Source organism: Nyctereutes procyonoides, unplaced genomic scaffold (genome assembly GCF_905146905.1).
Source record: "Nyctereutes procyonoides isolate TBG_1078 unplaced genomic scaffold, NYPRO_anot_genome, whole genome shotgun sequence".
NCBI classification, from domain to species: Eukaryota; Metazoa; Chordata; class Mammalia; order Carnivora; family Canidae; genus Nyctereutes; species Nyctereutes procyonoides.
This window is the reverse complement of record NW_026575031.1, coordinates 8,197,622-8,224,715: the sequence shown is the minus strand read 5'-3', so window position 1 is coordinate 8,224,715 and position 27,094 is coordinate 8,197,622. Positions and strand designations below refer to the sequence as shown.

Genomic DNA, 27,094 nt, shown 5'->3' with positions numbered 1-27,094 from the left:
AAAAATTTAAACTTAAAAATAGCCTAGAAGCATATCAATAAGGTTAACAGGGATAGCATATTAAAACTTTTTATCTCTGGGGGAGCCTGGCTGGCTCAGAGAATGGAATATGCAACTCTTAATCTCAAGGTTGTAGGTTGAACCCCATGTTGGGTCTAGAGATTATTTAAAAATAAAATCTTAAGGGGGCAGCCCAGGTAGCTCAGCAGTTTAGCGCCGCCTTCAGCCTAGGGCATGATCCTGGAGACCCAGGATTGAGTCCTGCATCGGGCTTCCTGCATGGAGCCTGTTTCCCCCTCTGCCTGTATCTCTGCCTCTCTCTGCCTGTGTCTCTCTCATGAATAAATAAAAATCATAAAAAATAAAAATGAAAATAAAAATAAAATAAATAAAACAAAACAAAACAAATAAAATAAAATAAATCTTAAGGGGATCCTGGGTGGTTCAGATGGTTAAGTACCTGCCTTCGGCTCAGGTTGTGATCCCAGAGTCCTGAGATCAAGTCCCACATCAGGCCCCCTGTCCAGTGGGGAGCCTGCTTCTCCCTCTCCCGGCCCCTCTGCCCCCTGCTTGTTCTCTCTCTTGCTATCTCTTAAATAAATAAATAAAATCTTTAAAAATAAAATAAAACCTTAATAAAACTTTTATCTTCTTCTTTGTGCTTATCCATATTTTTCAAATCCTCAAATCTGAATTATAAAGCTCCTTTTATAAACCAAATACAAAATTCAGTATTTTTAAACTCATTCATATGCACACATTTGTTTTGTATGTTCTGTAACTCTTCTCCCCTACCTTAAGTAGAAATGTCTAGGAAAACCCAGACATAGCAAAACTATGAAAGTATCCCTCTGTCACACTTGCAAAGGATAAATGACATACTACCTTTTCAAATTACATATTTGCTTCATAAACATGGAAGAATAAAATGTTTGAACCCAAGTATTGGCAGGGCACTCACTTCCTACAAACGGCTTTCATCACATCTATCAAATAGCCAAATCATATCTTAACGAAACTAAAAATGTTAAAAGACAGGAGAAAACACAGAGCTTGAAAATCAAGTCAAAATGTTGAAAATTGGGCAGCCAGGGTGGCTCAGCGGTTTGGTTTAGCGCCGCCTTCAGCCCAGGGTGTGACCCTGGAGACCTGGGATCAAGTCCCACGTTGGGCTCCCTGCATGGAGCCTGCTTCTCCCCTCTGCCTGTGTCTCTGCCTCTCTCTGTCTCTCATGAATAAATAAAACCTTTAAAAAATATATTTTATTTATTTATTCATGAGAAACAGAGAGAGAGGCAGAGACACAGGCAGAGGGAGAAGCAGGCTCCACCCAGGAAGCCCTATGTGGGACTCAATCCCCAGTCTCCAGGATCATGCCCAGGGCCAAAGGCAGGCACCAAACCTCTGAGCCACCCAGGGATCCCAATAAATAAAATCTTTTTAAAAAATGTTGAAAATTGATGTAAGATAAGACTTTATATAACCCTGAGAATAGAATTATGTGTTTAAAGAAATGCAAAGTCCTTGATTTATTTATACCACACAGTACTTTGCACTTAATGATACACTACCTGTTAAGATTAAATTTTTTTTAAGTTCTGTTTCAGTTCTTCCACTAAATTGTCTGAGATTCGTGTGCAAAGAACCATGTCTTTTATTCCTTTGTATGTCCCCCCACAGCACCTCATCCAGTGCCCATATATGGTAGGTACTCAATACATGCTTACGATTGAATGACAAAATAATAAACCCTACTTTGAGCTAACAGACTGAAACCCTCACACCTACAATTCACATCATTAAGCCTCCCTCTACCCAACAGTTCAAAGAACATTCCTGGGGCGAATACTGCTGATTCTACTGGATTTATTACATTAGGTTTCTTCTCCAGCAAAGAGCTCAAAGTACACATCTAATGTTAAAATAGAATTCCTGACTACTGAGAAGGTGGGTGGAAAAGTAGGCAAGTGAAGGAAGAATCTTATAATAGCTTGCCTCCAAAGAAATGAGTATTCAGCCCTAGAGATTAAAACATTCCTAAAATGTCTTTGAACTAAGACCCCTAACTGACATCATTTCATTAAACTTTGTACTAGCTAAATTCTATCACAATGAAAATCACTGAAAAGAAAAATTCACTATTAAAAAAAATCCTAAAAATCTCGGCTAACAATCCATATGACTGTGTATTATAAGATCTAGTTGTAATTATCTACTCTGCCAAAATAAAACTTCTAAACTTTTTCAAAGCATTATGATTGAACATCTATACGTGCTTAGTACTAGAGAAACAAATGCATAAGAAAAACAGTCAAAATATCAACTGATTTTGTATTCTGCTATAAATTAAAGTACTATCAATAGAGCTGAGGAAGTACCATGCAGTGAGGAGCCAACTCCTATCTGTGGAAATTTGGGGAAATTACATACCAAATGTAAGCTGGACACTGAAGACTTGAGTAGGAGTTTGAGGCAAAGAGCAAGGAGAGGGGGAGAAAGTATTCCTGGCAAATGCAGAGTTATACACAAGCAGCGTATGTTGGGCATGACAGAGGAGAAAGAGGTAGGGTAGAGTTAAGACAATGATGGGTCTGGTATGAAAGCTATGAAAGTTGGAATTTATGTCCCCAGGTAATGGACACAGCAGAAATCTTGAGGCAGGCAGTGACAAAAACCTGAAGAATCAGTTCAGAAAGAGCCTAGGTCATATTAAAATTATCACAAAGGCATGATTTAATATTACAACATATACACATAGCTCTGTAAATACTGCACTGATGCAGATACAAAAGATATCTAAGTATAATCTGTCCATGCCTTCACCTGAGTCTCAGGGCTCAGTCACTGACCCTCTTTATTTCCTGCCTGATCTTACCAGACTTGTGTTTTTAAAACACTATATGTTGATGATATATTCACAGCCCTGACTCTGAACTCCAGACTTACACAGTCAACTGCTTACTCAATGGTTATTCCTAGATATCTACCTGTATCTTAAACTCAACATTATCCAATAAAACTCTTCATTTTAGGGGTGCCCGGTTGGCTCAGCGTTAAAGTTAAGCATCTGACTCTTGATTTCAGTTCAGGTCATGATCTTAGGGTCATTGAGATGGAGGCCCACGCCCCTCACCATACACTAAGTGGAGAGTTGGCTTGAGATTCTCTCCCTCTGCCCCTCCTCCACTCTCTAAAAATAAATAAATAAATCTTTAAAGTAAGTTAAAAAATAAACTCTTCATTTTAAATCCCAAACTAGTTCCTTCCAGTTTCTATCTCTGTATGCGGCACCAGTTTCTCTAGCTAAAAACCTTGTTACATCTGTGATTCCCTCTTTCTCTCACCTCTAATTAAACTGCCAGCAAACTCTATTGGTTCTACCTTCAAAATATACCCTGAATTGGATCCCTTCTCATTGCCTCTATCACTGCCTCCCAGATACTCCCAGAAGCATACTTCTGCTTACCATTCCACTGACTTCTAAGTGGTTTCCTACAGTCCCTCTTGTCTCTACAAGAGTTATCTTTTTAAAAACAAAGTTATCTTTTTAAAAACAAAAATTTGGGGCACCTGGGTGGCTCAGTGGTTGAGCATCTGCCTTTGGCTCAGGTCCTGAACCTGGGATCCTGGGATTGAGTCCCACATCAGTTTTCCTAAAGGGAGCCTGCTTCTCTCTCTGCCTATGTCTCTGCTTCTCTCTGTCTCTCATGAATAAATAAAATCTTTTTAAAAAATTTTTAAACTAAAAAATAAAACATAAATTTGACTATCATTTTTCTTCATTTAAAAAACTGTCCAGGGCAGCCCCGGTGGCGCAGCAGTTAAGCGCCGCCTGCAGCCCAGGCGATCCTGGAGACCCTGGATCGAGTCCCACGTCAGGCTCTCTATATGATCCTACTTCTCCCTCTGCCTGTGTCTCTGCCTCTCTCTCTCTCTCTCTCTCTCTCTCTCTCTCTCTGAATAAATAAATAAATAATCTTTAAAAATTTTTAAAAATAAATAAATAAAAAATAAAAAACTGTCCAATGAATCCCATCACACTTAGAATAAAATCCAAAGCACTTCTCGTCTACCAGACTCTATACCATCTGAGATTACAAACTACCCAGTATCATTTCCTAACATTGTATCCCACCACTACCACTTCCAATTATCACCCCAGCAATCTCCAAACTATATAGCATGTATCTTTTTTACACGTCCTTGAAAATTGCAAACTGATTCTCACCCCAGAGTCTTTGCATTAGTACTCTCTCTCACCACTTGAAATGCTCCACATTGGCATAGCATGCCCTTTATCATGCATCTCTCTTTATGCTCAAGGGCTACCTCAGAGAAGCCTTACCTGACAATCTACCTAAAACAATCACCATGGAACGCCTGGGTGGCTTAACAGTTGAGCATGTCTGCCTTTGACTCAGGGCGTGATCCTGGAGTACTGAGATCAGGTCCCACACTGGGCTCCCTGCATGGAGTCTGCTTCTCCCTCTGCCTGTGTCTCTGCCTCTGCCTCTTTCTGTTTCTCTCACGAATAAATAAAATCCTAAAAGAGCCATCAAATCCACCACCATCACTCACTATCCTCTTATATTGTTTTCTTCACAGCACTGTGATAATACCGGAAATCATATTATTAGTTTATTGTATGTTTACCAGAGTATAAATTCCATGAGAGCAGGGACTTTGTATTATTCACTGTTCAATCCCTAGACCTGGTATGATACCTGGCATTCAATAGAGCTTATTAATTTTTTTAAGATTTTATTTATTTATGATAAATAAAATCATGATCTGTCTCTCACATAAATAAAATCTTCAAAAAAAAGAAAAGAAAGAAAGAAAGAAAGAAAGAAAAGAGAAAAGAAAAGAAAAGAAAAGAAAAGAAAAGAAAAGAAAAGAAAAGAAAAGAAAAGAAAAGAAAAGCTAAGCTCATTTGGGCACAGTCCTGAAGGCCAACCTTTTTGGAGGCGTTTCCCATGCAAGGGAATTTTGCTGGAAAAAGTAGCAGTTGAAGCCAAACAGCTAAATTATGCCATCAGGAAGTGTGTCAGAGTCCAGCTGATCAAGAATGGCAAAAAAAAAAAAAAAAAATCACTCTTTGTACTCAATGATGGTTGTCTGGAGGAAAATGATGAGATTCTTGTTGTTGAATTTAGTTGTAAAGATCACACTGTCAGGGCAGCTCTGGTAGCGCAGTGGTTTAGCGCCGCCTGCAGCCCAAGGTGTGATCCTGGAGACCTGGATCGAGTCCCACATCAGGCTCCCTGCATGGAGCCTGCTTCTCCCTCTGCCTGTGCCTTTCCCTCTCTCTCTCTATCATGAATAAATAAAATAAATCTTAAAAAAAAAAAAATCACACTGTCAGTGTCATTCCTGGAGTTCACTTCAAGTTTGTTCAAAGTAGCCAACATCTCCCTTTTGGGCTTAAATAAGGGCAAGAAGGAAAGCCCAAGACAGTAAGTTTTGATGGTGAAAATTCGACAGTAATAAATTTTCATATGCTAAAAAAGAGTCTGAGAAACTATTATAACCAAGAAGATCCCAAGGGGACATAATTATCAAAAGTATTGTGGCTATGTAACAGTTCTGAAAGGCAAAGCTTCATATGAACTCTCTGGAGATACCGTGGAAGATCAAGCAACCAGCTTTGTTTGCAATGAAGCTACAGCCATCCTGATAATACATCCCTTGTTTGTTTTTACTTTTTCCTGACCTAACTTCCTTTCCCCCCCCTCATACCTTCTTCCCTGGAATTTTATCCATTAATAGAGCATTAGTATAGCAGCATTATCTACAATAGCCAAATCATGGAAACAGCCCAAGAGTTCATCAATTGATGAGTGGATAAAGAACATGCGGTATACACAACAGAATATTTCTCATAAAAAAAAAAGAATGAAATCCTGCCATTTGCAACAACATGGATAGAGCTAGAGAGTAGAATACTAAGTGGAATAAGCCAGAGAAAGACAAATACCATATGATTTCACTCATATGTGGAATTTAAGAAACCACAAATGAGGAGCACCTGGCTGGCTCAGTCTGTGGAACATGCGACTCTTGATCCCAGAGTTGTGAGTTCGAGCCCCACACTGGATATAGAGAGTACTTACGTAAATTTTTTTTTTGGGCGGGGGGGGGGTGGGGTGGGTGGGAATCCCTGGGTGGCCCAATGGTTTAGCGCCTGCCTTCGGCCCAGGGCATGATCCTGGAGTCCCGGGATCGAGTCCCACACTGGACTCCCTGCATGGAGCCTGCTTCTCCTTCTGCCTGTGTCTCTGCCTCTCTGTCTCTCATGAATAAATAAATAAAATCTTTAAAAAAGAGTAATACTTTTTTTAACGAGCAAAGGGGCAAAAAAAAGGGGGGGACAAACCAAGAAACAAACTCAACTATAAAGAAAAACCTGAGGGATATGGGAGGTAGGTAGGGGGATGGGAATAGGTTATGGGGATTAAGGAATCCACTTGTTTAAAAAAAAAAAAAAAGTGTTGGGGATCCCTGGGTGGCGCAGCGGTTTGGCGCCTGCCTTTGGCCCAGGGCGCGATCCTGGAGACCCGGGATCGAATCCCACGTCGGGCTCCCGGTGCATGGAGCCTGCTTCTCCCTCTGCCTGTGTCTCTGCCTCTCTCTCTCCCTCTCTCTGTGACTATCATAAATAAATAATTTAAAAAAAGTGCATTTGTTGTAATGAGCTCCGGGTGATGTACAGAAGTATAAATCATTATATTATACACTTGAAACTAATATTTAAGATGTTACTTATTTTTTTGAGAGAGAGCCTGGGGTGGGGGAAAGAAAGGGAGAAGCAGACTCCCCACCAAGCAGGGAGCCCAACATAGGCTTTGATTTCAGGCTCTATCCAAGGACCCGGAGATCATGACCCAAGCTGAAAGCAGCTCTTTAACAAACCAAGCCACCCAAATACCCCTAAGGTTTTAAGTAATCTCTACTTCTGGTGTGGGGCTCAAACCCAAGATCAAGAATCATATGAGCCAGCCAGGTACCCCAACTAACTGTAATTAAAACAAAAACTTTTTAAAAATTGGGATGCCTGGGTAGCTCAGCAGTTGAGCATATGCCTTTAACTCAGAGCGTGATCAAAGAGTCCCGGGATAGAGTCCCACATCAGGCTCCTGCCGAGAGCCTGCTTCTCCCTCTGCCTGTGTCTTTGCCTCTTTCTCTGTTTCTCATGAATAAATAAATAAACTCCCTTTTTTTTTTTATTTAAAAATGTTTTAAAGGGCAGCCCCGGTGGCGCAGCGGTTTGGCGCCGCCTGCAGCCTGGGGTGTGATCCTGGAGACCCGAAATCGAGTCCCACATCGGGCTCTCTGCATGGAGCCTACTTCTCCCTCTCTCTCTGCCTGTGTCTCTGCCTCTCTCTGTGTCTATGAATGAATGAATAAATCTAAAAAAGTTTACACTTTTTTTGGCGGGGGGGAATCCCTGGGTGGCCCAATGGTTTAGCGCCTGCCTTCGGCCCAGGGCAGAAGTTTAAACACTTTTAAAAAAATAAAATAAAGCATTAGTACATTTAAAACAAAACAAAAAAGTATTGCTATCCTGGATGGAATACTGGAACAGGAAAAGGACATTAGATAAAAACTAAAGAAACCTGATTATAACTATGGACTTTAGTTAAAAATTATGTATTAGGGGACGCCTGGGTGGCTCAGCGGTTGAGCATCTGCCTTTGGCCCAGGGCGTGACCCTGGAGTCCTGGGATTGAGTCTCACATCGGGCTCCCTGAGAAACCTCCTTCTCCCCCTGCCTATGTCTCTGCCTCTCTGTCTCTCATGAATAAATAAATAAAATCTTAAAAAAAAAATGAGGTGTTAATATTTATTGGTTCATTCTTTACAGTACATATATCATACTAACATAAGATATTAACACAGAAAACTAGGTGTTGGGTGTATGTAAACTCTATATTATCTTTGCAGTTTTTCTCTAAATCTAAAACTGTTCTAAAAAAAATGTTTATGGGGCACCTGGTGGCTCAATCGGTTAAGAATTTGCCTTCAGTTCAGGTCATGATCCCAGCGTCCTAGGATTGAGCCCCACATCAGACTCCTTGCTTCTCCCTCTGCCCGACGCTACTCTTACTCTGTCAAATAAATAAATAAAATATTTTTTAAATATTTGTTTTTTAATTAAATTCATCCAAAACCTTGGGACACCTGGGTGGCTCAGGTGGCTCGGCGGTTAAAGCATCTGCCTTCTGCCCAGGGCGTGATCCTGCAGACCTGGGATCGAGTCCCACATTGGGCTCCCTGCATGGAGCCTGCTTCTCCCTCTGCCTATGTTTCTGCCTCTCTGTGTACCTCTCATGAATAAATAAATAAAATCTTAAAAAAAAAAAACTCTACCACTCAAATAAAATCACCATTAGTTTACATCTGATGTATACCATTTTAAACTTTTATGTAAATTTTAGACTTTTAGACACATATAGGTACACTGCTACAAAAATGCAATCTTCCTACACATTTTGCTTGACAAAACATGCTTTCCAAGTAATTAGAAATCTATGTCTACTAGCTACAAGGTATTACCCTTCCTCTATAAAAGTTCCATATTTATTAACCAACCCTCTATTACTTAACATGTAAATGTTTCCAAGTTTTAGCTATTATTTTTAAGATTTTATTTATTTACTTAGAGAGCATGAGCTGAGGGAGGAGAGGCAGACTCCGTGCTAAGCAGGGAGCTCAGTGTGGGGCTTGACCTCAAGACCCTGGGATCGTGACCTGAGCTGAAGGCATATACTTACTGGACTGAACCCCCAGGTACCCCTCAAGTCTTACCTATTATAAAAAATACTACAAAAACAACTCTTAAACATCTTTAGGAACTTACAAATTAGTGCCTTAACCAAGAAGAAAAGCTGCGAGTGCAGCATACAGGTTGGAATGCTTTCAATAGGTACAGCCAAAATATCCTTCAAAATAGATGTTCACGTTATTATATACTAACAACAGTGTATGAGTGTGCCAATTTCCTCACTCCTGTGACAATACAATATTAACACTTATTATGTATATGAAAATCTGCCCAACTGGGGGGAAAGAGTTGTTTTGTGTTACTTTGCTACTAGTAAGTGCTTTATTGGTTATTTCTATTTCTTTATGTATGTGATCTACCTATCTATATCTTTTGCCCATCTACTAGATATTAAAGTCATTAAATTTATAAATCCAACACATGGTGCAAATTTTTTTCCTCCACAACCTGCCTGGCATTGCTCATCACTGGATACCCTACGCCTGAAAAACTGCCTGGCACATAGTAAGCACTCAACAAATATGTTAGATACTTAGCAAATAAATCTCTTTTAATGATATTTTTGCCAGCTACAAGGTTATTTTACGCAATTTTTCAAACAACATCTGCCTTTATGGATTCTGCCTTTACAATCATGCTTAGAACAGCTCATCCCATTTCAAGACAGGAAAAATATTTACCCAATTTTTTAAAGTAGCTATTTTCTGACTTCACTTTTTTTTTTTTTTTACAGATTTTATTTTTGGGGATCCCTGGGTGGCCCAGCGTTTTGGCACCCGCCTTCGGCCCAGGGCGTGATCCTGGAGTCGCAGGATCAAGTCCCACATCAGGCTCTCTGCATGGAGCCTGCTTCTTTCTCCCTCTGCCTGTGTCTCTGCCCCTCTCTCTCTCTCTCTCTCTCTCATGAATAAATATTTTTTAAATAAAATAAATAAAAAATATTTTATTTTGAGTAACCTCTACACCCAACGTGGGGTTCGAATCAAGAGTTGCATGCCCTACCAAATGATCCAGCCAGGCACCCACTGACTTCACATTTATATTTAACTATTTACTTAGATTTTATTTTACTTACATTTTAAGGTAGGACTCCATTTTATTATTATTTTTCAAATGGTTAGCCAGTTGTTCTAACACAATTTTGAAATTCTCTCTCCAATAATGTGAAATTCCACCTTTATAATGCTAAATAGCTTTATATACTTCTAAATTTACTGTTCTGTACCACTATTGTCTATTCCAAAGTTACTACTCATTATTTTATCATAGTTTTACTTGTATACTCACTAATACAAGTCCCCAAACACACACTCTCTACTCTTTCAAAAGTTTTCTTACATTACAGATTCATTCTTCCAAATGAACTATGGGATCATTCTGTCAAATTTTCAAAATGCGTTATGGTTGGAATTCTGTGAAATGATCAGCCACACAAGCTAATGCAAGTTACTTAACCTGTCTTCTATTTTCTTTGTTGGTAAAAGAAAAATAATAGTACTTACCTCAAAGGCTTAACAAAACTAAATGAATTAAGACATGTAAAATATTAACCTAGAAAGATTTTAACTATCATAATTGTTCAGAAGTGGTAACTTGTTATAATGCTTACTCAAAAAATGTGCACCCACAAAATTCAAAGGCTCTTTAAGATAAATCAAAGGGAAGCACAAAACGTAAGCAGTGATAGGAAAAATACATAATTAATGCCTGCTCATTTCACTAAAGTCCTAACCCTTGACAAAATGAAGTGTTGGAGCTGGGAACAGAAATCTATGAAAAACATCAAAGACTGGTGGCAAGGAAACCTCAAAAATTTTACAAATACTGGCCCACCCAGTGGAGGAGACAACTTCTAGGAACTTTTAGTCATAGCCTTACCGAGCATCAGCAAGTGTCTTCTAATTACTTGTTCTCCTAGCTCCACAGTTAATAGACTGTACTAATTTCTTGATTTTTTTTTCCAGGAAACACATAGAGCCTAGCCCTCTAAAAGACAGAATACTTTTCAAATGACAGAGGGAGAAGGCACAGAGTATAAACGCAATCGATAAATATGGACAGACATGCCCAGATTTTAAGAAATTACCTCCAGGTTTCCCACATCGCTAATGATGGGGAGATACAGTGTGGGGTTTTTTTTTGTTGTTGTTGTTGTTGTTTTCTTGTGGAGAAACGGAATGGTCTCACTTCATTCTTTATTCTTTTGTTATCTGCATGACATTAGGATTAGGTAGAGGTCACCTGCCATAAAGAAGCCTTAAAAAAATCTTCCACAGAAGTAATACAAATGAGAAAATGGAGGCCAGGAGCGGCAACAGGGCTTGCTCATTACAAAAGTAGCCAAAGGCCTAGACCCCAGGTCCTCTAATTCCCAGACCACAGCTCATTACACCACATCATACAGCCTCTCGCCGACGACTGCCACGCTTCGAGGTGGGAGGAGCAAAAGCAGAGGGATCACGCCGCAGCAAGGACACTAGAGAAAACCACAGGTCGGCGCAGTAGACGGCACGTGACTGGCCACGCCTCTGCCTACCGTCCTCCCCCTTCCCCGCGCCAGCAGCACGCGCTGCCAACCTCGTCATGTGACCTTCACGCGGCCCCAGCGCTCCCCCTGCTAGGCGACTCTTTCCAGCAGCCATTTTGCCGAGAACTTGTCGTCCGTGCTCACGGCAGGGCAGGACGCCACGAAAACCCGTGGCCAGATTTTACAGGCCGCACACGCGCTTCGAAAGAGCGCTCAGACCGTGAGGGCTGAGCCGAACCTCACTGAACACGTCGCACCCCGGGGCGCCGGGGAAAGCTGTGGGTGCGCCTCAGCCTGCGATTGGCTGTGGCGTCCACGTGACGCCGCTGCCCCCCCATTTCCCCCTTCCCCCCCAAAAAAACACCCAAACATACTCTTAACACCTCGCGCCAAGTACAAGCCACGGGGCGCGTGGGGACTAACGGGGCGCATGGCAACCAAGGCGCCTGCGCGTACCTGCCAAGGCCGACCGGAACGGGCCCACGCACCGCTCGGCTCACCGTCCCGGAATCCTCGCGCTGCCGGACCACCCGGCTAGTCATTGGCTGTCAGGTTTGGTCACGTGTTCAGCTCAGGCCCGCCCCTAACCGCTAATCACCTGGCACCGTGCTCGAAGCGGCGCCGAAAGTCGTTCGCACGCGGAAAGGGAGGGTGGTTAGAGGACCTCCTTTTTTGCCTCTTTAGGGTTACATTCCTAAAGGGGAAACGAGAAATCCGGGTCTCAAAACTAAGGAAGCTCACACCTACCGGTTTAACTTCGCGTGCCTCTCCAGGAGCCGGGAACCGTCGCCCTTGGGCGCTCCCCGATGCACGCCGGGATACGTCTGGCGCCCCTCAGTGGGCTGCAGAGCATGCCGGGAAAAGCACCTCTCCCGGTTTCCTGGCTCTCACCTCCGGGGTGTTCCTTTCATGTCCCCTTGAAAGCCCGGTTCTTGGGCTGGGAATGAGGCGGTTTGAATAATTATGGGAGTGTGACTGGGTGTAACTGGCACTTTGAGTGCCCCTTCCCCCACTTGTTACTCCGTGTGGTCTTGGGGAAACCGCTTAACCTTTCTTCGTGGAGCGTGCATTTAGAGCCTGCTGAGTGCCTTTGTGAATATTGCAGAAAAATAGCAAGAGCATTTGCCTACAATGAAACTATTAGCCTTTCATGGTTAGTGGAAAAGAATACTAATTTAAATACGGCTTAACTACAAACCCCACTAGGAAGTGGAAATAATACTTGGCGTTTCTCTTAGAAGACCAGACTTTTTATGGTGACCTTACGGCTATTGTTGGGGAAAGCGGGGGGGGGGGGGGGGGGGGAAGCAGGAGGCATTTTAAAGGGTACAAAGATGTGGCTCTATTACATTTTCTGGTTCAACTTGCCCTAGGTATGGTATATTAGAACCAAGAAAAAACACCTATCTGCTAACGCTGAGAAAAGGTGGTCTTAGATCAGAATGAGTTAATTTTGTAGTATTCATAGATCGACCTCCAGGCCAAACCCTCATATTTTGCTCTCCTGAAGCCACCAATTAGAATAATTCATATCTCTTTTTGCTTTGAACTCCATTCCTCAGCTATTCTGATTTCAAAGCTATTTTTTCAGTTAACAAAAGGACGATTAAGCTTGGGGAATTTGACTAGTGGTGGTCAGACTCACAGGAGTGCTGATTTATAAACTAGAAACTAAATGTATTAATTCATAATGTGGTTACTGAGCCGAACACATAATTTTGGGCGCACTTTTCTGGTTTTAAAATACTCATTAAGCCTAAATAATAATCAGAAAATTGTTTTCTGACTAGAAAAACAAAAGAAAGATAATTTGATGGTCACATTTAATAAAACCACTCGGGTCTCTGGCGGGTTCAGTAGATAGAGCATATAACTCCTGATCTCAGGGTTATAAGTTCGAGCCCCATGTTGGGTGTAGAGATTACTTTTTAAAAAACCTTTCAGGAATCCCTAGGTGGCTCAGCGGTTTAGCACCTGCCTTCTGCCTGGGGCGCGGTCCTGGGGTCCTGCATCCGGCTCCCTGCATGGAGCCTGCTTCTGCCTCTCTCTCTCTCTTTCTCTCTCTCTCTCTCTCTCTCATGAATAAATAAAATCTTTAAAAAATAAAACCTTTCAATCATAAGCATAACTATGTTAAACTCGAAGTTTATAAAACACTCCAATATGATTGATTACATTTAAAACTAGTAACAACCGTGAGAACAAAGTACTATTCTAATATTACCATCTCCTGAAACAATATTGAGTGGGAAACTGGGAAATGTATTTTAACATGTTCTCCCAGGGGCACCTGGGTGGCTCAGTGGTTAAGCATCTGCCTTTGGCTGGGGTTGTGATCCCAGGGTCCTGGGACCAAGTCCCACATTGGGCTCCCCGCAAGGAGCCTACTTCTTCCTCTGCCTATGCCTCTGCCTCTCTGTCTCTCATGAATAAATAAATACAATCTTAAAAGATAAAAATGTTCTCCAAGTGATTGTGATGCACAACTAGGTTTGTGGTCTATTGGCTATAGGTGAAAAGAGCTGTGTCCTTGAAGTCATACTCATCTGAGTGAACCTGCAGTTCTCTCATTTACTGTACTTTGACCTTGAACAGGTTTTTTAACTTTCTGAGCCTCCGTTCCTTTAACTGCAAATTGGAGCCAATCCTACTCTTGGATTGTATTGATGATTCTGAGATAAAAATATTTAAAACACCTGTCGCAGTCCCTGATGCTTAGGAGGCATTCTGTAAACGCAAGTACAAGTTAGTGGTAAAGGTGGTATTTTAACCAGCATCCTGTATTCTATCCAACAGCATATTCTTGAATTCTTTTTTTCCCCCCACTATTCTGTTTCTCCCCTAGACAGTGCTAGAGGCACACTAACAGATTCTTACACTGAAGATCTTTTTTAGATTCTCTGGTGACTGTTGACCATCTGTTGGTGCATATTGTTACATTATCCTGCCTTCAAGTTTTTATTTCTTTTAACATGTTAAGATACTGAACTGTAGATGTTATTGAAGTAAAATAATGATGATACAGAAATAGAGTGGAGGGGGCACCTGTGCCTTTGCTTCAAGTAGGTTAAAAATTGTTTACATTTAAATACCTCAGAGTAAGACACCCTCAAAATTCACTCTTCGCTTATGTAACACAATGTTTTAGATGCTCCCTTCCCAGTCTCCTTCTAGTGGTTTATTTTCCAATATCTTCATACATTTATAACAAAAAGAGGATTTAGCTAAGGCAGAGTTTCCCATAGACATCTGAAATTTAATATTTCCAAAGTCAAATTAATTTTCCAATCCTTCACTCCATACACCAGCTACCACTGCATTACCTTATATAGGCAATTACACCACCATTGCAAGAAGTCTTCCAGTCTAGGAAAACTTCATTTTCCTTCACTGCTCCGTCTTACCAGTTTTCTACATTCAACTGGTCACAATGTTCTGCTGTTTCTAACACTAACACATCTTTTAAGTTCAAACCCTACTTTCTATTTCTTTTACCATCTCATTAGTTCAATGCTTATTTTTATGAGACCCTACAAATATACAGATTTCATTATAATGATAATAGCATGTTAATGTTGGTTTCAGAATTCAAAACGTGTCATTTTAATTGTTTTACAATAGACCATTAAAAGGTTTATAGTAAAAAAAATTAAAAAAAATAAAAGGTTTATAGTGTCCTACACAGGGAATATCTTAGTAAGAATGAGTGAAATAATTTCTTTGATATAAACAAATGTAGCTATACAATATAGGAAGTTACAAAGTCTAGAAGTTTTGGACATGTTTTACTGAGTGCTAAGGAGCATTAGTAGTGATCTTGGAAGTAATTGTAGACACTTATGCTATTCTCAAATATTTCTGGTTCACCCAACTTCCTAGAACATCATATAATTGTTTTTTTTTTTTTTTTTTTTTTGCTCCCTTAGGAGTGACTATTCATTTGGCAATGATGTGAGTGGAAATGAAATGTATTACTTCTAGAAAGAAGGTTTATATACCAACATCCATGGGCACCTAGGTGGCTCAGTGGTCGAGGGTCTGCCTTTGACTCAGGTCACAGTCCCAGGGTCCTGGGATCAAGTCCTGCATCAGGCTCCCTGCAGAGAGCCCGCTTCTCCCTCTGCCTTTTCTGTGTGTCTCTCATGAATAAACAAAATTTAAAATAATAATAATAAAATAAATACCAATGTCCAGTTATCCACTTCCCTTTCCTTTTGCCATAGCTACTAGCAACACGATAATTGATGATTACTCAGCCTTGGTCCCATAACATGGATGACACAGAGCAAAGATCCCCAGCAAGCCGACAGTGAATATATAGTATGAACAAGAAATACCCTATATTGTTTTGAGACACTGGGATTTGAGATTGTCAGTTAGCACATGTAACCTAGCACACACCGATATACAATGGAGGAAGTTGCTAGAAGTACATTTTGTTAAGGAAGACTCCAATTGCCAATGACCACGATGTGATATAAATTTAGAAACAGAAATGTGGGGAACAACTGCCTGATTGTGATAGAAAAGAAGAGCCTGAAGAAAGATCAATCATTGGAACCTTGCTTTTCATCTCCCCCTACTACATAATCATTCTTCACAGACCAGCCAACAATTACTAGTGATTAAACAATAATTTAAAGTGATTGTTTAAAAATATTAGTGAGATCTTATGACTCCTGTCTTTCATAGTTTTTTGTTTTTTAAGATTTTAATTATTTATTCATGAGAGACACAGAGAGGCAGAGACATAGGCAGAGGGAGACAAAGGCTGCCTTCAGGGAGCCCGAGGCGGGACTCAATCCCAGGACCCTGAGATCAGGACCTGAGCCACTGAACCACCCAGATGTCCCTGGCTCCTCTCTTTGAAACTGGCCAATATGGGACTCCTGGGTGGCTCAGTGGTTGAACGTTTGCCTTCGGCTCTCAGGGCATGATCCTGGAGTCCCAGGATCAAGTCCCACATCGGACTCCCTGTGGCAAGCCTGCTTCTCCCTCTGGCTGTTTCTCTGCCTCTCTCTTTCTCTCTCTCTCTCTCTCTCCCTCTCTCTCTCTCTCTCTCTCTCTCTCTCTGCCTCTCATAAATAAATAAAAATAAAATCTAAAGAAAGAAAGAAAGAAAGAAAGAAAGAAAGAAAGAAAGAAAGAAAGAAAGAAAGAAAAGAATAAGAAACTGGCCAATGTTTCATATTACACTTAAGATAAAATTCACATTGTTTACCTTGGCCTATGAACCTAACTAACTGATCTGTCCCTTGCCTCCTTATCATTTTTGTGGTTTGTGCACTCTTAATCATTATTATCGTCTGTACTTTATGGTCTTCACCTAGTTGTGCCCTCAGCCTGGGATCCATCCATGTGCATGGATCCTTCTCAGTGGTTCTCATCAGCTCCATTGTCACTTTCTAAGAGAAAAGTCTTAACTGACTATCCTATTTAAAGAGGACTGCATCCACTCACTGGTCATCTCTATTTTATCACCCTATTTTCTTTTTTTTTTTTTTTAAGTTTATAATCTATACACTCAACATGGGGCTTGAACTCACAACCCTGAGATCAAGGGTCACATGCTCTTCCAACTAAGCCAGCCAGGCACCCCTCATTTTATTTTCTTTATGCCACTTCTCATTATCAAAGGACCTTATTTATTCACTTTATTATTTCCCTTCTGCCTCTACCCAAGATAAGAGTAGAAGCCTTGTTTCTATTCTCAGCATCCTGAAAAGTATCTGGCACATAAAATACAGCAAGTGAAAAAATATCTGCAAACCATATATCCAATAAACATTTAATATCCAGAAAAAACAAAGAACTCTTACAATTCAACAACAGCAATAAAAACTTGATTAAGAAATGGGCCAAGAGGGTGCCCAGGTGGCTCAGTAAGTTAAGCATCTGACTTTGGCTCAGGTCACGATCTTGGAGTCCTAGGATTGAGCCCCACATCTTTATATGACAACTCCCCTTTACTCTCTTCCCCCAGCCCCTAGAATCCACCTTTTACTTTCTGTCTCTATGAATTTGACTACTCTAGATACTTCGTCTAAGTAGAAACTTAAAGGATTTGTTTTTTTGTGGCTGGCTTAGGCTTATTTCATGTACTGTAATATCCTCAAGATTCATCTGTGTTGTAACAGGTGTCATATTTTCCTTCTTTTTTAAAGCTGAATAATATTCTATTGTATGTATATACCATATTTTGCTTATCCATTCACCTGTCTACGAACATTTGGGCTCTATCTTTTGACTATTCTGAAGAATGCTGCTATGAATTGGGGTGTACAAATATTTCTTCAAGATTCTACTTTCAATTCTTTTAAGTATATATTCATTTTTTTTATTTTTTATTTATTTATGATAGTCACACAGAGAGAGAGAGAGAGAGAGAGAGAGAGAGAGAGGCAGAGACATAGGCAGAGGGAGAAGCAGGCTCCATGCACTGGGAGCCCGACGTGGGATTCGATCCCGGGTCTCCAGGATCGCGCCCTGGGCCAAAGGCAGGCACCAAACCGCTGCGCCACCCAGGGATCCCTTAAGTATATATTCAGAAGTGGAATTGCTGGATTATATGGTAATATATTTTTAGTTTTTTAGGAACTGCCATACTATTTTCCATAGTGACTGCACCATTTTGCACTTCTACCAACAATGCACAAGGGTTTCAATATCTCCATTTCCTTGCCAACACTTGTTACTTTCTGTTTTAATTAATTAATTAATTAATTTATTTATTTTTATTTTTTATTTTGAGAGGGAGGGCAGAGGAGAGGAAGAGAGAGAAAATCTTAAGCAGGCTCCATGCCTAGTACAGAGTCCACCATTTGGCTTCATCTCATGACCCTGAGATCATGACCTGAGCCAAAATCAAGAGTCAGATGCTGAACTTACTGAGTCAACCAGGCACAGGTATTTTCCGTCAGCCCTCACTCAAAAGGACATCACAGGACAGCCTCAGTGGCTCAGCGGTTTAGCGCCACCTTCAGCCCAGGGTGTGATCCTGGAGAGCCGGGATCGAGTCCCACGTTGGGATCCCCGCATGGGGCCTGCTTCTCCCTCTGCCTGTGTCTCTGCCTCTCTCTCTCTCTGTGTCTCTCATGAATAAATAAAATCTTAAAAAAAAAAAAAAAGGACATCACATAACGGTGTGAATACCAGGAGGTAGGAATCATTGAGGGCCACCTTAGAGGGAGGTGACCCTACCACAACATTCTTTTTCAAAAATTAATTGACTACATATGTTTGGGTTCATTTCTAGGCTATTTGGCTATTTTGTTTCATTGACCTGTTTATTTTTCCATATACTAGTGCAATGCTGCCTTGATTTCTTGGCTCTATAGTCAGTCTTGAGGTCAAAATGACTTTTCTTAAGTAATCTTTATACCCAATGCAAGGCTCAAACTCACAACCCCAAGATTAAGAGTCAGATGCGGGGATCCTTGGGTGGCTCAGGGGTTGGTTTGGCGCCTGCCTTTGGCTCAGGCCGTGATCCTGGAGATCGGGGATCGAGTCCCGCTTTGGGCTCCCTGCATGGAGCCTGCTTCTCCCTCTGCCTCTCTCCCTGTCTTTCATAAATAAATAAATAAAATCTTTAAAAAAAAAAAAAAGAGTCAGATGCTCTATCAACTGAGCCAGCTAGGCCCCCTTTTCAAAATTGTTTTGACTATTTTAGTTCCTTTGTATTTTCACATACATTTTAGAATCTGCTGGTCAATTTCTTTTTTTTTTTAAGTACCTTTTTGTATTTTTTTTTAATTTTTATTTACTTATGATAGTCACAGAGAGAGAGAGAGAGAGGCAGAGACACAGGCAGAGGGAGAAGCAGGCTCCATGCACCGGGAGCCCGATGTGGGATTCGATCCCCGGTCTCCAGGATCGCGCCCTGGGCCAAAGGCAGGCGCCAAACCGCTGCGCCACCCAGGGATCCCTGCTGGTCAATTTCTAAGAAACCCTGTCCCCTCAGTATTTTAATTGGAATTGAATTGGCTGCATAGATCAATCATTAAATACCTTATTCAACAATAACTAATACCTTAATTATATTGTCTTCCAATCCATTAATATGTAGTCACAAAACAGACATCCTACAAAGGACAAATCTTTGGAACATACAAAGAACCCCTCATAACTCAATAATAACAAGAAGAGCAACACAATATTGTTTTAGATGGGCAAAAGCCTTAAACTGACACTTAACAAAAAATATCTATAAATGGCTAATAAGCACTATTATTATGCAAAATACGATTATCATTGAAGTACAAATTAAGATGACATGAGAGGCTGCTCATACTCCCCAGAATGTATAAAATTAGAAAGACTTGACAATAAGTGTTGACTGGATTTGGAGCAACTGAAACTCTCATACACTGCAGCTGGCAGTATAAAATGGTACAATCCTTTGGAAACTAGTTTGACAACTTCTTAAATTTTAACATATACCAGGGTGCCTGACTGGCTCAGTTGGTAGAGCATGTAGCTCTTAATCTTGGGGTCATGAGTTTAACCCCCACATTGGACCTAAAGGTTGCTTTAAAAAAACTAAATAATTTTTTTAACATATATCTACTCTATGACCCAGAAATTCAACTTCTAGGTATTAACTCAAGAGAAATGAAAACATATATCTTCAAAAGAAATGTTGTCTGAGAATTTTTATACCAACTTTATTCATAACAAACAAAAACTAGAAATAACCCAAGTGTCTATCAACAGAAAAATGGATAAACTGATTGCTTATCAATGAACTATTACTCAACAATAAAAAAGAGTGAACTACTGAAATATACAACATGGTAGAACCTCAAAACACATGTTGAACAAAAGAAGCCAGATATATGACAATCCACACTGTATGATTCTGTTTATATGACATTCTAGAACCAACAAAACTAATCTAAGATATGCTAGTATAAAGATGGCCCAAATTCTTGCCATTATCCTCACTGAAAAGTGAGATTGATTTCTCCACCTCTTTGAATTTGGGCTGGCTTTGTGATTGCTTTTTTTTTGTTTTGTTTTGTTTTTGAGAGAGAGAGAGAAGGAGAAAGAGACAACACGAGTGGGAGGGAGAGAGAACATCTTTAAAAAGCTCCACTCAGCACAGAGCCCAACATGGGGCTCAATCTCATAACCCTAAGATCATGACCTGAGCTGAAACCAAGAGTCAGTGGCTTAACTGACTGAGCCACCCAGGTGCCCCATGACTGCTTTGACCTATAGAATATGGCAGGAGTGATGCTGTACCAGTTTGGGGTCCAGCCTTTAAAAGGACTAGCAGCTTCTACTTCCCCCTTCTTGGAACCCATGCTGTGAGGAAGTCCAAACATCATGAGGAAGAAAAACAAAGTTAGGGGCAGTTCTAGCTGGCCAATCCCAACTTGCCAGCATGTGAGTGAGTCATCTTGGAAGTGGATTCTCCAGCCTCATTCAGACTATCTTAGCTGATGTCACAGAAAGCAGAGACAAATTGATTCCACAAAACCCTAAGTTGCAACATCAGTTAGCCAATAAAGGATTTTTATTGTTTTAAGTCACTAGGTTTGGGGATGTTTTACATATCAATAAATAACCAAAACAGATAGAAATAGAACAATCATATCAACAGTTGCCTTGCGGAAGAGGTAGGATCAATTGTAAAACACAGGTGGATTTTCAGGAATAATGGAAATGTCCTATATCTTGACTGGGGTAGCAGTTATAAGGATATATACATTTATCAAATTTTTTGAACCATAGACTTGAAATCTACAAATTATAATGTATTTATTTTATACCTAATGAAGTTATATAAAAAAAAACTTTAAAAAACAACAACAACAACAAAATAACTTTGGTGACTCTATTAACTAGAATATAAGACAGATCCTCAGCTTGCTTGGAGACTCTTCACAAGGGAGCCCCAGCCTGAATTTCCAGTATATTCCCTTCCCACCCTTTACACTAAAGTTAAACAAAATGATTTGCGTTCCATATGGGCCCAGGCTTCTTTGGGTTGTTCTGTCTTCCTGGCTCATCACTCCTGATCTCAGGCTGCCAAAGTCCCAGTCATCCTGTGAAACCCACCTTTACCCATCCATGTGCTGAGAGAATCTTAGTCACCACCTACTCTTGCCCAAAGAATATTTTGTGAATACTTCTATTATAATTCTGACTACAGGGCAGCCCAGGTGGCTCACCGATTTAGCACTGCCTTCAGCCCAGGGTGTGATCCTGGGACCGGGACCAAGTCCCACATCAGGCTCCCTGCATGGAGCCTGCTTCTCCTTCTGCCTGTGTCTCTGCCTCTCTCTCAATCTCTCTCTCTCTCTCTCTCTCTCTCTCTGTGTCTCATGAATAAATAAATAATCTTAAAAAAAATACTACATCCTCGTGTAAGTTTTTGTTTACATGTTTTTCTACTAGGCTCTAAATTCCTTCAAGAAAGAGACAACCTCTGATTCATTTTTATGTCACCATAATCTAAGTACTGGGCAGGTAATAAACACTCAGCACATGATGAATGAATTATTATACATTAGCCAGGAGCTCCTTTTGGTCTTGTCATTATTTTACTCATCTTTTCCAGTCTTCTATGGTATAGGTGTCTCTTGAGTCTCCATCCACTGCCATCCTCCATTACCTCCTTTTCTCTCCCTCTGTCTCACACCCCTTTGGAAGTCTCTAAAGTCTTCTAATGCCATGGCTGCAATCATTTCCTTCACTACAGATATTTCTAAAATTCAGCCATAATCAGTAACTGTTTACTGAGCATGAAGGATCTACAAAAGAATCCAGAGGACTTGAGAATTTGAAGGGTCTTGAATGTTGGAGAAAAGAGAGAGAAGGAATCAAGTATCTTCAAGAAACTGATCCTGTGTACCTTAGAGAATGAGGAAGCATTATTAAATGGCTAAGTATGAAGGAGGAATTGGTATGAGGAGAAAAATAAAGATTTTTTGTCTTAGCCATATGCTATTACATTCGAGCAAAACTATAAATGCTATAAATGGAGATACAGAATTTTATTCATTTTGAATGTCTCTCCTTCCCCTCCCCGCAAAAATATAGTTTTTGCCTTCATGAGACTTATTGAGGTAACCGACATAAATCAAAGAATTATTTAAATAAATATAAAATTGCAATTTATAATAAATATTGCAAAGAGGTACATATTGCTATGAAATGTATATAGCAGGAGGAATTGACCTGCTCAAGGAAGTTAGCACTGATTCCTGAAGAAAGAAGTTGACTAGGGGTGGGAGGGAACAGGTTCTAAGCAAAGGAATAGTATGTGTAAAAGCCTATAGCACAGAGACAGAAAGCAGATTAGTGATTGCCAAGAGGGAAGGAGGAGAGGGAGTGCCTGTATAATGGGCATAGAGTTTCTTTTGAGGTGATGAAAATGTTCTGAGATGAAATACTGATGATGATTGCACAACTGTATGAATACATTGAAATACACTGAATTGTATACTTTGAAAGAGTGAATGTTATGGTATGTGAATTACATCTCAGTATTAAAAAGAGAAAGAGATTACAATAAGGATAAAGATGAGCACAAGTTAAATGCCACCAATATCATAAATCCTACATCAAAGGGGTCACGGCACCTTCAAGAAACTAAAAGAAGGTCAGCCTGGCCAAAACACAGTGAAAGTAAGCATGATGCAAGAGGAGGCTACAAAATACCAAGAATGATGAAGGAGCTATACTTAGAGAAATAATTGTAAGGCATGAGACTATGATCATGATCAAAGAGTAAGAGTATAGAGACAGATCAAGAGGTCGCACGTTGATCCTCTCCCCAAGTCCACGCTGAGGAGCCTAAAGACAGAAATGGAACGTGTAAAAGGCATCAGACAGCGAGGCCACAGGGGAGGAAAAGCAGCAGCACAACAGACTTGCACACATGCCAAGAGAAGAGACAATTCCTCAGAGCAGATGATGGTCAGGAATACTGATCACGGGATCCCTGGGTGGCGCAGCAGTTTGGCGCCTGCCTTTGGCCCAGGGCGCGATCCTGGAGACCCGGGATCGAATCCCACATCGGGCTCCCGGTGCATGGAGCCTGCTTCTCCCTCTGCCTGTGTCTCTGCCTCTCTCTCTCTCTCTCTGTGACTATCATAAATAAATAAAAAAATATATCTTTAAAAAAAAAAAAAAAAGGAATACTGATCACTGCAAAGGAGCGAGAGGATGGAAATCGAGAGTAGTCCTCTTGAGTCTGGACACGAGTGACCAACGACATAGCCATGTGAGAGTGGGTGTGGAAGGAGCCAGATGGTGGAGGAAGAAGAAGAGGATGTGTCAGGAAGACATGGAGGCATACCGGATTTGTCAGTGAAAGGAGGAGGAAAAAGGGGACTGCAGCTTAAGGAGAGTGGGGTCAGAGGGAGCCCTTTTTCAAAGTAGGAGAGACCTGAGCCTGTCTGAGAAAGAGAAAGTTGAGGAAAGGAAAAAGGAATCCATTTAAGATGTGAGGGAGAGGGGTGCCTGGGTGGCTCAGTGGTTGAGCATCTGCCCTTGGCTCAGGTCATGATCCCAGGGTCCTGGGCTCAAGTCCCATATCAAGTCCCTGTGTCTCTGTGTCTCTCATGAATAAATAAATAAAATCTTTTAAAAAAATAAAATAAAATGTGAGGGAGAAAAGAATTCACTCAACAAGTCCCCTTGAGGAGATAGGAAACGACAGACTCCAGTCACAGGTGGAAGGCACATTCTTCCTTACTCTGAGGTAAGGACGGAGAGTGAGAACATTTTTCTTTTAAGATTTTATTTATTTATTCATGAGAAACACACACACAGAAGCAGAGACATAGGCAGAGGGGGAAGCAGGCTCCCTGCAGGGAGCCGAATGTGGGACCTGATCTCGACCCCAGGATCATGACCTGAGCCAAAGGCAGCCGCTCAACCACTGAGCCACCCAGGCATCCTAATAGCACTTTTTTTTTAGGGAGTGGAGCTTGGATGGGGTGGGCAGTATTGGCCTCTGTCTTCTCAGGAATATTAAGAGCTACCGGGATCCCTGGGTGGCACAGTGGTTTAGCGCCTGCCTTTGGCCCAGGGCGCAATCCTGGAGACCCGGGATCAAATCCCACGTCGGGCTCCCGGTGCATGGAGCCTGCTTCTCCCTCTGTCTCTGCCTCTCTCTCTCTCTGTGTGTGACTATCATAAATAAATGAAAAAAAAAATAAGAGCTACCATTTATTAGGCAGTCACCATTGCACTGGCCTAAACAAATTTTATATGTTTTTTTTTTACTTTTTTTTTTAAATTTTTATTTATTTATGATAGTCACACACAGAGAGAGAGAGAGAGAGAGAGGCAGAGACACAGGCAGAGGGAGAAGCAGGCTCCATGCACCGGGAGCCCGATGTGGGATTCGATCCCGGGTCTCCAGGATCGCGCCCTGGGCCAAAGGCAGGCGCTAAACCGCTGCGCCACCCAGGGATCCCCAAACTTTATATGTTAATGCGTATCATCCTCACAGCGACTTCATAAGGTGGGTTCTGTTGTTATCCTCTCTTCCAGGTGCAGAAAAAGTCACCGAGGAGTGAAGTAACTTTAACAACATGACTAAGATAATAAATAGCAGAGCTTGTATTTCTTCCCATGAGGTGTGGAGGAGGAGGGGAGTTCGCCAAGATTAAAAGAGGAAGCGGTGAGGAAGGAAGGAAAAAGGGAAATTGGGGACTTGAAGAATATAAGAAAGTTTACAAGAGCCAGGGTGAAAAATTTGCTACTGAGGGCGCTGTTAAAGTCAGACTTCTGAGCAGTAGGTGCTTATTTTCTCCTGCAAAACAGAACCTTACCCCTTGAAGATTCCACAACCAAGATTTGTGTAATTCCTCACTCAGTTGTGGGTGATTCAGCCTCTCCTTTGGAGTTCCTGGGCCCTGCGTCTGCCCTTGGGACAGGAGTCTCCCAGTAAAGCTGAAGATGGCAGGAAACTGTCCTGTCAGAGCTGGGGCCTGAAGCCACCCCCACACCTGGGTGGTTTTCCTGAATCCCGGAAAGTGCACATTTTATATCGCCATTAGAATGGGGGTCTCCGTAGGCCCTGTCTTTCAGGGAAGATTTTCTAATTTAAAGTGAGTCAAACAGAAAAAGAGAATTTCTTGCTGAGATTCTTCCTGTAGCCCTTATCATAGGTAACTAAACCTGCTTTTTCAAAACCAAATCTGAATTTGCTAAAAACTTTTTATATGTTCCATAATTATTTACATCACCAAGGAAACAGGAGTCTTTACAAGAAGCCAAACTGTCTCTATTCTCTTCCTCAAATGTCAGTGGTGTGTTGGCAAAGATTCTCACAGCAGTGAGAACAGAAAAGCAGCAACACGAAAAAGCCAAAAAACCTCCTCATATAGAGACATCAATCAAAAAATGCCACAACCCAAATTTTATTTCACAGAAAGGCGAACTGGATTCAAAAGAGTTTCCGGGCAAATTTGCATTGTTGCCGTTACTTCCTCCAGCAACGTGCGTAAGTATTTTTTCACACCCAAACGCTGTGAAGAGCCAGCGACTTCTTCATAATAATTCTCCTGAGGTATGGGCCTTCCCACCGTTCAAGACTGCAGGTCACTGCACGGGCTGAGCAAGCTTGCTGAGGTCTCACAGCTGGAAAGGATCAACCCGGCACAAGCACACCACAAGGCCGGCAGCCTGGATGTTCAGCCGCACGACCGACCGGTTGGGACTCCCGCTCAGATAGCACGACGTGGACGGCCGTGGACGGCCGCTGTTCCCGAGCCGCGAACGAGGAGCAAACAGAGCACAGGATGGAACCGGGTGTGAGGATGTGTCATGTGAGTCCGCCCACGGACAACTCTGGGAACTGTTCCTGAAATGGGAGGAGGCTGTCATCACCTCTCCCTCGGTAGCACCGTGTGCCACGGAAATCATTTTCGTTTTGGAAGTGCCTTTTGATACGCTGTCTCCCTCCCCCCGTTCCCCTCCTCCCCGCTCTGGGAGCTGCCTGGAGGCTCACCTCTGCGTTTGCTGGCGGGGGAAGGAGTGGAGACGCTGTACGAGCCCCCGGGGGCGGGCGGCCCCCTCAGCCCCGCCGCAGCTCTGGGGCGGCCGTGCTCCCCGGCTCCTCCCGGTGGACGCGGAGCGAAGACTAACCTCGGCGCGAGGCGGGAAGCGCTAAACCGCGGGCCGCAGGGACTCCCGCGGGTCGGGTCCAAGGGGCTCATGGGTACGTCCGGACCAACTCCGTTCTTTGCGGACCGACGTAAGGCTGACGAATGGCAACGTCTGGTCCTTTGCTGGGACAGGAAGCCACAGTCTCTCTAACTGTACCTCGTGAAGGCTCAGGTCAGGAAAGATCGCCAGTGCCTGACACTAAAGCTGACACGGTTTAGACCGTCAAGACCACTCCATTAACCACTCACCATTGTTATCCAGCCGCAGTCCTCGGGGCTCCTCCCCTAGCCCCCCTAGCTTGAAATGGAAGAAGGCAGTGTTCTAAGTACTAATTGTTTCTAATCAGAGATAGATGTTATGCATCCTCACAGACTGAGGATGACTTGTGATCATGCCGTTCAAACTTATGTTCGCTTCATGTCTTTTCCAGAAGATTCTATATTGTCCTGAAGACTGAGACATACAGATTACAAAAGGCTGTCTTTCCCCTGTTACTTTTGCTGCCGGACAGGCCAAAACTCTCTTTTTGAGTGTTGACATCATATTGAATTCCCTCTTAATTTTCCCTATTAACTACATAGATTTTGACTTTACATTTCTACCAGAAATCAGCTCTTCTTTTCTCTGTTACTTTGTTCTACTGTCCTGTTGGT

General features: G+C 41.8%; 1 protein-coding gene and 1 long non-coding RNA gene across 17 annotated transcripts in view; both read right to left on the bottom strand.

The window, feature by feature from the left end:
* The window catches only part of MGA (MAX dimerization protein MGA), a 177,884-nt gene extending 165,759 nt beyond the window's left edge, over window positions 1-12,125 (bottom strand). For 14 of the 16 annotated variants that reach the window (XM_055316678.1, XM_055316686.1, XM_055316687.1 and 11 more), the window contains exon 1: window positions 12,060-12,125. The gene's annotated coding sequence lies outside the window, so the exon portion shown is untranslated. Of the gene's footprint in view, window positions 1-11,768; window positions 11,837-12,059 lie in introns of those variants that run through there. The other 2 variants (XM_055316681.1, XM_055316680.1) reach the window with 2 other exon arrangements.
* A 13,544-nt stretch (window positions 12,126-25,669) lies between these two features.
* LOC129504212 (uncharacterized) lies at window positions 25,670-26,855 on the bottom strand. The gene is made up of 2 exons (XR_008663317.1): window positions 26,284-26,855; window positions 25,670-26,136 (listed from the first exon to the last, which is right to left on the bottom strand). It is a non-coding gene; the product is annotated as an uncharacterized LOC129504212 (long non-coding RNA).
* Between the last annotated feature and the right edge of the window lie 239 nt (window positions 26,856-27,094).